General features: G+C 35.8%; 1 long non-coding RNA gene and 1 pseudogene across 1 annotated transcript; one reads left to right on the top strand and one right to left on the bottom strand.

Moving 5' to 3' along the window:
- The first annotated feature begins 5,444 nt into the window (after positions 1-5,444).
- Positions 5,445-6,233, top strand: LOC124542743. The gene is made up of 2 exons (XR_006967372.1): positions 5,445-5,927; positions 6,004-6,233. It is a non-coding gene; the product is annotated as an uncharacterized LOC124542743 (long non-coding RNA).
- A 1,386-nt stretch (positions 6,234-7,619) lies between these two features.
- On the bottom strand, positions 7,620-10,378 carry LOC124542428 (annotated as a pseudogene).
- Between the last annotated feature and the right edge of the window lie 918 nt (positions 10,379-11,296).

The raw sequence follows: 11,296 nt of genomic DNA on the forward strand, positions 1-11,296 counted from the left end.
TAAATTAAAATGTACAAAAAGGCGGTCTTATCGCTAAGTAGCGATTTCTGCCAGACAACCTTTGATTTAGGGAAATTGTGCAGCGAAAAGGTAGGTGGTTCCTAATATATACAATAATACATATATAAATAAACATACATATATACATAAATATATATACTAATAAAATAAATGAACAATTACACATATAAATATAAATGAATATATTAAATATATAATATATAAGTCGTCTCAAATTTAATTATGTAAACACAAAAATTTAAATAAGTCACAGTAAGTAAAAAAAAAAAAAGAAGAAACAAAATAAAATTAACAAACAAAACATAAAAACTATACAAGACCATATAGTGACTAAGTTTCCATAGCCAGATAGTGCTCTTTTACCAACCTCTTAAAAGACAATAGCGTTTGCGCTTGCTTAATGTTAATGGGTAAAGCATTCCACAGTTGGATAGCCTGTACGGTAAAGGACATTTTGAAAAATTTTGTGTTATGCACAGGTATCCTCAATGTCAGATTTTCAGCCGATCTTAACCCTTTATTATATAGTCCTAGGAACTCAAATTTTTCCTTTAAATAAGTCGGGGCATTAACATTAAACAAGACGCAATAAAGAAGCGAGAGAACATGCAGATTCCGGCGAAAGCGAATAGATAACCACTTGAGTTTAGATCGAAAGTTGGAAACATGGTCATATTTGCGCAAGCCAAATATGAAACGTATAGCAATATTTTGGAGTCGCTCAAGTTTGTTTAGTTGGTCCTCGGTTAAATTAAGATAGCTTGCGTCAGCGTAATCGAGAATAGATAGGAGTAAAGATTGTGCTAACATAATTTTGGTTGGAATAGGAAGGAAATAACGCAGACGCTGTAGAGATTTAATGGAGCCAATAGTTTTCCGACTTAGTTCTTTCATATGGCAGTTCCACGATAGAGTATTATCTAAATGTATACCTAGATTTTTAACATTTGGACTATAAGGTATTACGGCATTATTAAATTTTATGTTAGGTAAATCAGACCAAACCACTCTCGAAACCAAACTCTGGCTGCCAAAAATAATGGCCTGAGACTTAGAGGGGTTCACCTTGAGACCATGAGACTTACTCCAATGGCAGATCTCTTTCAAGTCATTATTAATGGCAGAAATAGCAAGAGGTAGGTTCTCTAGGGTGGAATGGCGATAAATCTGTATATCGTCTGCATACATGTGAAAGAGAGAAGTGATTTTAGATGTTATAGAATTAATAAATAGTGAAAAGAGTAAAGGTGACAAGACGCCGCCTTGAGGTACGCCGGATTTTACAACACTCCAAGACGAGACAGTCTCATCAATACGGACACGTTGCCGGCGCCCTCGTAGGTAACTGCGAAACCAATCAATAACTGACGGAGATATGTTAACAGAACGTAGCCGACCTAACAGTATATCATAGTCGACAGTGGTAAAAGCATTGCTAAAGTCCAGTAAAGTCATAACTGTTAGGTGCTTATTGTCCATTCCCCATCGAATGTCGTCGGTAACTTTCACCAGCGCAGTAACCGTACTATGACCAGGACGGAAACCGGATTGTAAGGGATTTAGGATATGGAATTGATTAAGGAATAGACTAAGCTGGTGATGGACTAGCTTCTCTAGAACTTTTGAAAGGAAAGGTAGAATGGAGATTGGGCGAAAGTCGGAACAAGTGCTGGGGTTAGCCTTTTTTGGTAATGGAATAATTTGAGCATTTTTCCATGCATCAGGGAATTCGCAGGTATTAACGGAATGGTTTAGGATGTGCGTTAAAACAGGGATAATGATGTCAATGATAGGTAATATCATACTTCGGCTAATACTATCGGTGCCGACAGCATTGGACGTGATAGACAATATGTTCTTTTTAACATCACATGCAGTAAATTGATTTAATGTAAACGGTGGATAATTTGGAGTTGACATTAAAGAAAGAGTATCAAGCGTAGATTTTTTATCAGCGCTATCCATTACGTTAGCAGCAGAAAAGTGATTATTAAGATTTTCAATATCCATATTAGAAGAAAGTGAAATTTGAGAATTATTACCAACTCCAAGTGACTTTAAAAATTTCCATGTTCTGGTTGTGTCGCCGTTTTCGACAGATTTGTGAATGTGACGTCGTTGTGCATCTCTACACAATGTATTGCAGCGATTACGAAATTTATTGTACTTTGTGCGATTGTCCTCTGATTGATCTGACTTCAATCGTGCTTTGTAAAGTGCTTTTTTGGCAATCATAGCTTTTAAATCATCACAAAGCCATGGTGCAGGAAGATGTTTAATTTTAACAGGTCTAACAGGTGCCCCTGTTAGACCGGTGCGTGTCGTACAGCTGTATTAAAAGCGAGTTGAAAATGTTTACTTTTTCATCTATCGTGGATGCATCTATTACTACTGACCAATCGATTTTACCAGCATCTGTACGGAGACTGTCAAAATCCATTCCACCAAAATTACGCTGCAGAAGTACTCTCGGCTTCGCTTTTGGAGGACGTATTTTATAAGATAGATAGATAAGATCATGGTATGAAAATGCATCAGCTGAGCACTGACCATACTTAAACACATGATCTAAGGAAGAAACCAAAATTAAATCAAGTAGGGACGGAGTAGAATTTGGAAAATTATGGGTGGCGGATAGGGGCATAATATGCATATTGCAAGCTTCTGCTACCGACTGAAATCTTATAGCACGAGCATCGTTTTTCAGTAAGCAGGTGTTAAAGTCACCCATCATTATGGTATGATCATAAACAGGCATAAAATTTTCCAAAGTAGTTTCAAATGAGTCAAAATAATTCTATTGTGATACTCGATGGATATCAATCTGACTCTTTTGTTAATCATTCTGGTGTCCCTCAGGGATCGAACTTGGGTCCTTTATTTTTTAACATTTTCATAAATGACATAGTGAATATATCTAATAATAGTAGTATGAGCCTGTTTGCGGATGACCTAAAATTGACGCGAGTCATAAAGGATGTAAGGGATCAATATCTTCTACAGGAAGATCTAAACCGGTTAACTAAATGGTGTAGGACGAACAAATTGTATCTCAATGTCGAGAAATGTGTCCATATAAAATTTACACGCAAAAAAAATATTTTTCCGTCCAAATATTTCATTAATGGAAGATTATTATCCGAAACTAATAATATTAGAGATCTCGGTGTCATCATGGACAGTCGTCTTAGTTTTATTCCCCACATTGATCGTAGTCTGAAACTAGCGAACAGATCTCTTGGTTTTGTTATGCGCAGCACTAAAGGCTTCAAGAATACTGCAACAATTTTTAAGATCTTTATCAGTCTTGTCCGTGGTAAACTGGAATACTGTAATGTTATTTGGTCACCTTATAAAAAAATCCATACCACAAGGATTGAAAATATTCAAAAACGTTTCTTGCGGCAAATATCATATAGATTTAAACTAAATCTTAAAAATTATAATGACAGCTTAAAGTACTTCAACATATTTAGCCTTGAAACTAGAAGGAAAACTCTATCTTTAATGTTTCTTTTTAAACTTTTAAACAACAAAATTGACTGTCCAGATCTCTTAAATAGATTTCTATTTCGAGTTCCATCAAAAGTACCACGATATCCTTGCAAACTATTTCAAGTTGCAACATACAGGACTCAGTTAGGTAAAAATTCACCAATTCCCAGAATGTTGACATTATATAATCAAACCGCTAAAGAAATTAATAATTTAGATATATGTCATGATAAACAGGTACAATTTAGACAAAAAAATTTGGCCTACTTCTCAAGTCATTAAATGCATGCACTATTAAAATTATGTTATACTTAGATGTCGAATTAATTATTTAAATATTTGTTGACAGACTTTTTTTTAAATATGCATATATAAGTACTCCATTTTTCCTAATTATTATTAATTTATTCCCAATATTACATATTTTATAATGTAATAATCATAATAATATAATAACCAAAGACAATGTATTTAATAATAGTGTTTAATTTCGTGGTAATTGTATATTATAATATTATCGAATATGTTAATGTTTAATTGTTATGTAATGTAATTGTTTTATTGAATAATGTAAAAGATTTCTTGTATTTTTTAATAATTATTGTTTCTTAATTCAAATTTTGTATTCTTAATTTATTTGTAATAATGTAAAAGATTTCTTGTGTTTTTTAATAATTATTGTTTCTTAATTTAAATTTTGATACACTACAATATATATATTTGCATGATGTGATAACCTATAATTAAAAGAACATTTAAGTCATTGTCATTAGCTTTATAATATAATGCATGTAATAATGTTAATTTTGTTGGTTATCCAAATAAATAAATAAATAAATAAATAAATAAATAAATAAATAAATAAATAAATAAATAATCGTTAAGGGGAGATGGGCTATAAAAGACACCAAGAAGGATTTTTGTATGGGACAAGATAACTTCAACAAGTATGTGCTCTGCCGCATCCGCAGAGGGGGGTTGGCTTGACGTGCTAATTATAGTAAAAGGAATGTGGGAACTAAGATAAATAGCTACGCCACCACCACCTTTGTTGATGCGGTCATTGCGAATGAGATGAAAGCCTGGAGGAGAGAAAGAAGTAGAAGGAAGCGATGGTTTAAGCCAGGATTCAGATACTAGAATGGCATGAATGTTTTTGGAATCGAAAGACGCAAGCATGTCGGGTTAATGGGCCGGAATACTTTGTGCATTTATGTGAATGACGTTAAAATGCTTCTGTAGGTCTAAGAAGTAGGTGTCAAGAGTGACATTAAGAGGTTCAGGGGACGTACTGTGATAACTATCTTCGCTAATAGAAGAGTTATTAGACGACAAAGATATAAATAAATTACTGTCTATACTATCATTGTGGGACGACATTCAGAATAAAAATATGTATAATAAAAATAAAAATAAATAATAATAATATAAAAATAAAAAAATTATATATATATATATATATATATATATATATATATATATATATATATATAAAAATAAAATTGCACATACCCAAACCGCCAGCAGTCTTCAGAAATCGACGTAAGATAATTTAATAAACTAATTGCACAAATTGTTATATAACTAAACCAAACAAAACAAAAATATATGAAAACAATTTATCAAGACAATATATACCTAATAAGATAAAAACAAAAGTATCTAATATTTATTAAACAATAAAATTCTTATGTGACCCACTAGAAAAAAAAAAGAAATTAAAGTAAAAATAATTGTCTATGTTTACTCATTAGGCTGAATGACGTTTGACATAAAACAATTTAACATGTCATTCTGACATGACAACATTAACTAAAACTGTAAAAGTGGGTAACATATAAATAATAAGTTATCGTAAAATTAAGTTAAAAACAATAAAATTAAAACTAAAAAAAAATCTAAGATAAAAAGACTAAAATTATAAGAAAAAGTGAAATTATAAATAAACTATGGAATCAGAATAACAAAGAGTATAACAGTTTTAAGAAAGATACTTAAATCATTTTTTCACGTTCCTCCTTGTTCTTAATTGAGACAACTTGTTATCCTTGGAAGCTTGAACAATAGCACTGGCTGTGGAGGGCACTTCCGTGTCATTGTTGGAACTGGGAACCGCGTTCAAGTCAGCAAGTGAAAAAATTCGATGCTTCGACCCGTCAGACCCCACAACAACAACAACACCGTCTCTCGTCCAACACTTGTTAATGCCAAAGCGTTGCCGAGCAGTCAGGAAAGCCTCATGCCGACGCTTAGTCAAGAACTCCGACAAGGTCACTCCAGAGCCTTTCAAACATTTCTTTGAAAACCAAACCTTATCTCGGAGTGTAGTTTCCTTAAACTTGACCAGGATGGCTCTAGGACGTTCAGGGCTAGATCGGCCTAAGCGACGAGAAGTACGGATACTATCAGAGGTCAGTTCAGGAAGCTGCAGACGATCTGACAATACCTTGACAAGATTCTCGGTCATATTTTCATTTTTTGCTTCAGGAACTCCATGCACAAGTAGGATCTTCTTTCTTGACCGCATCTCCATGTCATCGGATTGCCTGGATAACAGCTCCACCTGAAGTTGAAGATTTTCCAATGCCGCTAGCACAAAGGATCGGAATGCGTTGAATTGTGCATTGATGTTTGAAGTTGGACTAGTTGCGGGAATAGTTGATTTCAACTCTTTTTGAAATTCAGACATCTTCATATTAAAGTGTTCGGTCAAGTCATCCAGTGTTTTTTTTATTGAGTCCATTCTAGTTAAAGTTGTCAAAAATTGTAAGTGAAAATATTAGGTTTAGTGAATATTATTAGAAGTGAGTAGACGAGCAGATGATTGTTTTGTGCAATAATATATAGTAGCTGGCAGGAATAGGGCTGGTCACAGGTACATATGTATTTTTACATAAAAATATTTATTTCAATTTTTAATTACAGCTGAGTAAAAAGCCGTCAGTAGGTATATAAAAAAAGGGTACCATTGAAAATCAGCATTAGGTGTCCACACCTTTGAATTGCTGAATGGTATACCTATTTGGGACACGTCACGTATATTGTAGTTGTTCTTTTTCTTTATATTTCTTTTTGTATCGTTACTTTTTTTTATTGTTAATTTTATTTCTTTTTTTTTGTGTTAATGATAATTTATTAGTACTTAATTATTATTTTTTTTTTTTTATTATTACTTTTACTTTTTATTTTATACCAAGTGTCATGTTGTCCCAAATAAAAGTGTTCTTTCTTTCTTTCTTTCTTAAAAAATGTGACTTGTCATTTACACTCCTACCCTCAAAAAAAAGACGCTTCTGTTGAATATAATTATGTTTCACTTAATAACGGAGATTCAACGCGAATTAAATACACCCCAAACAATTGGCACAAAAGTTCCCCGGATATCAAATTTGCAAGCCCTGATATTGCTCTCCGTTTTGCTTGGAATACAATAAATGAAAGCTTAGGTAGTGATCATTTAATGGTTTGTATTTCTATAGATATGACATTAACAGGCTTTTATTTTAAAAAACGTAATTTTAAACAAGCAGATTGGCAAAAATATAGAAAGACTAGCTTTTGCCCGCGGCTTCGCTCGCGTTAAGAAGTATTATTATTAATTAGGTATAGTTTTTGCGGCTTTACTTTTGTTTAGCTTGTGTAAAAAAAATACTATAGAACTTCTTTGTATACAATATTCTTAACTAATCTGTCATTAGATGCTAAAACTATCCAGCTATAGGGTGAACTTACTCGCGAGCAAGCAACATAAAACTGTCCATGAGAGAAGCAATGTTCTCTCCAGTCAATAACCGCAAATTTGAGAGTTTGCCCCTGAGACTTGTTTATTGTCATGGCAAAACAGACTTTTAGAGGAAACTGTAATCGTTTAAATTCGAACGGGATATCATTAGGTATTAATGGAATTCGTGGTATAAATACAGTTTCCCCTTTCGCACACCCAGTTAATATAGTGGCTTCCACTATATTGCGATGTAACGCTTTTACTTGCAGTCTCGTACCGTGACAAAGCTTCGGTGGTTTTAAATTTCGCAACAACATAAGTGGAGTGCCCACACGGAGAAAAAGCTTATGATAAGGCAAACCTGGCGGTTTCAATGAATTTAAAAATTCGTAGCGTCATCTGTATTAACCACAGTATCAATCGAAGTATAGATCTTTTCTTCGCCCTCAAACGACATGAGCAGGATATCGTTGATAGCTGCTGCTTGATCGTTCTTTGGAGTAAGTATGGCACGCTCACATAACCATTCAAGAGGCTTGTCCTTTATATGAATAATGTCTGGATAAACTTTAGACAGCAATTCTTGAACCGTAGTAACAACTGTGCATAATTCTTCCGGGATGGTTATCATTCCATCTGTCGTAGCAGACACAAAATCGCTGGTAACCGAAGTGCGCGTTCAAAAATTTGACGTTTTGTAATGGTCGCTGCGTGGTGTCCTGCGATGAAAACGGCCAATCACAACGGCCCGCGGTTGCGTTCCGTTACTCCTCTACATGCCCCCGGCCTTGGAAGCACCTGGTTCCAAAGTCACCTCTTCGTGTTTGACGTCGTCGGCGCAGAGCAATGGACAGATCTTAGAGAATGCACGCCGAACGATGCCTGATGATGTACGGATGTCGGCAACTCGGGATGTGCCGTCCTTTCCTGGCACGATGTTGACGATGCGCCCAAGATGCCACTTTAGTGGAGGAAGGTTGTCGTCCTTGATGACCACCAACATTTCTGGCTGTAGAGTATCGAGTCCTTTCATCCATTTACATCTGGTTTACAATTCGGAGATGTATTCTTTCGTCCATCTTTCCCAGAAGTGATGGCGTATCTGTTCTACTCGCTGATATCGGCTGAGTAGACTGCTAGTGTTGTCTCTCATGTCCTCGTAGACTGGTGCAGTTAGCGATCGACCACTTAGAAAATGGGCAGGAGTAAGTGGTAGAAAGTGTTGCGGATGGGATGAAATAGGTGAGAGAGGACGTGAGTTAAGGATGGATTCTATTTGTACAAGGACAGTAGTGAATTCTTCGAAGGTTAGGTGGGCGTTACCGACAACGCGCGAAAGATGAAATTTACAGGATCGTATTCCTGCCTCCCAAATTCCACCAAAATGAGGACTGTAAGCAGGAATAAATTTAAATTGAATGCTTTGACTTGTGGCGTATTCAGTTATGTCATCAGAGCATCTCATGATGAACTTAGAAAATTCGTTCATAGTGCCAACGAAATTTTTACCATTATCGAAGAAGATCTCCAGTGGTTTACCGCGTCGTGAGATAAATCTCTTAAGAGCTAGAATATATGCTTCCGAGGTTAAGTCACTCACAAGCTCTAAGTGAACTGCCCGCGTGATAAAACATAAAAATAAACAAACGTATGATTTTACGGTTTTTGCACCCCTACCTTTCCGTGTTAATGTGAGCATTGGTCCGGCATAGTCAACCCCACAGAATAAAAAAGGGTAGGTAGGTGTCACGCGTTCCTTGGGTAAGTTTCCCATAATAGGATGTAGTGTATCACCCTTCAAGCGCTTACATAGCACACATTCATGAACGATACAACGAGCAAGATTTCTCCCCCCAACAGGCCACCACTGTTGTCTAATTTCATAAAGAAGTAGTTGAGGAGCTGCATGGAAGAGACGCTTGTGCTCATGTGCAAATAATAGTGTTGAAAATCGATGTTTCGAACTAAGCAAAACAGGGTGCTTTTTACTATATTCAAAATGATCAGAATTCGAAATTCTTCCACCTACGCGTATTAGGTTATCATTTTTATCAATAAATAAATTCAATTTTAATAGCGATGATTTTAAAGTTTGTGTTTTATTTTTATTAAATGATATTCGTTTTCGAACGATTCTAGTTGTGATAATTTAGCTAAACCTAACTCTGCGTTTCTCAATTCAACCGAACTTAAAGCACCTGTCCGTCTTTTTATTTCGTAATTTCTCGTGTTATGAATGAAACGTTGTACATATGCAAAGGTTCGCTTTAATCGATTGTATTGAGAAAATCTTGAAAAAGGGAATAATTCCTGTTTCTCGACACATGTGAGTACAGCCTTAGATTTGATTTCGGGCAAGTCCACTGGTATAATATGCGAATCAGAAGTTGTGGTACCGCAATCGAAATCAAACTCGTGTAAAAATGGGGGCCCTTCCCACCACATCGTAGCAGTGGCAAGGCTATGTAAATTAACCCCTCGCGATGCCATGTCGGCTGGGTTTTGTTTCCCACCGACATGCCGCCACGGAATATTTGTTGTGAATTCGTGTATTTCCGCTATCCTATTTTGCACAAAAGTTTGTAATGCGTTAGTAGGCGCCCGCAACCATCCTAAAACTATTGTCGAGTCAGTCCAAAATATTACGTGATTAAATTGACAATGTAGTGACTCCCGTATTTTTTGATATAGTCGTACGCCTAATAACGCACCACATAACTCGATCCTAGGTATAGTGATAGGTTTAATAGGAGCGACCTTTGATTTAGCGAATAATAATCTCACAGTTATTTCTTTAGTATTAGAAATGCACCGAACGTAAGCGCACGCGCCGTACGCAACTTGCGAGCCGTCCGTAAAAATATGTAATTCAATATTAGATGAATTATTAGGCCCGATGACGTGCTGCGGTATGCGAATCTTGTTTAGCGCTGTAAAACTACCGATAAACCGGTTCCATTCATCTAGCATGTCGCGCGGCAGCTCATCGTCCCAATCGGATTTTAAAAGCCATAAATTTTGGAGTAAAATCTTAGCGATTATAATTACTGGACTCAATAAACCTAAGGGATCGAATATTTGCGAAATATGAGATAAGATACTGCGCTTAGATGGTTTTATGTTGCCTTTAATATTCATATTATATGTAAATGTATCTGTAGAATTATCCCATTCGATACCTAAAGTCTTAAAGGTGCTTTCGTCAAGATTTAATTGTTTTACACTTTTAAGCATCGAGTTATTACATTCAAAATTAAAATTCCATTTACGTAAAGAAAAACATCCCGATTGTAAAACTTTATATAAATTTTGACATAATTTTATTAATTCGTCTTTATCGTCTGAACCCGTAATGACGTCATCGACGAAAAAATCCTCGTTAATAACTCGCTTGATATTCGAATCATCACAAGTTAATCCTAGTTCCCTTAGACATCTTACTGCGAGAAATGGCGCGGATGCGGTTCCGTACACCACTGTGTTAAGACGATAAATACCTAAGGGTTCCGTCGGATGATCGCGCCATAGAATGAGTTGTAAATTGCGCTGGTCTTCTGATACTAAACATTGTCGATACATTTTCTCGATATCGGCACATGCAATGTATTTATGTTGTCGCATACGTAATAAAATAGATATAAGGTCCCCTTGTATGGGAGGCCCTACGCGTTGAAGATCGTTTAGTGATATGCCAGTAGATGAAGCGGCGCTGGCATCAAACACCACCCGTAGCTTAGTAGTGGTTCTATGTTCGCGAAAGACACCGTGGTGTGGTAAAAAACAATAGGGTTTCGATGGTATGCCATGAATGCGCGTCATATGCCCTAGCTGTTCGTATTCGTGTATAAACTCGCTGTATAAATTTCTATACTCCGAAACACGTAGTAAGCGTTTTTCTAAAGAAAGAAATCGATTTAAAGCTTGAGGATACGTTTCACCTAAGTTATGTAGTGAGGATTTAAAAGGAATGTTAACGCAAAACCTTCCGTCACTATTGCGTATAGTTGTGTTGACGAAATGATCTTCGCATGCCCTCTCCTCCTCTGAACGCGTCTT

This window comes from Vanessa cardui, chromosome W, assembly GCF_905220365.1.
Source record: "Vanessa cardui chromosome W, ilVanCard2.1, whole genome shotgun sequence".
Taxonomy (NCBI): domain Eukaryota; kingdom Metazoa; phylum Arthropoda; class Insecta; order Lepidoptera; family Nymphalidae; genus Vanessa; species Vanessa cardui.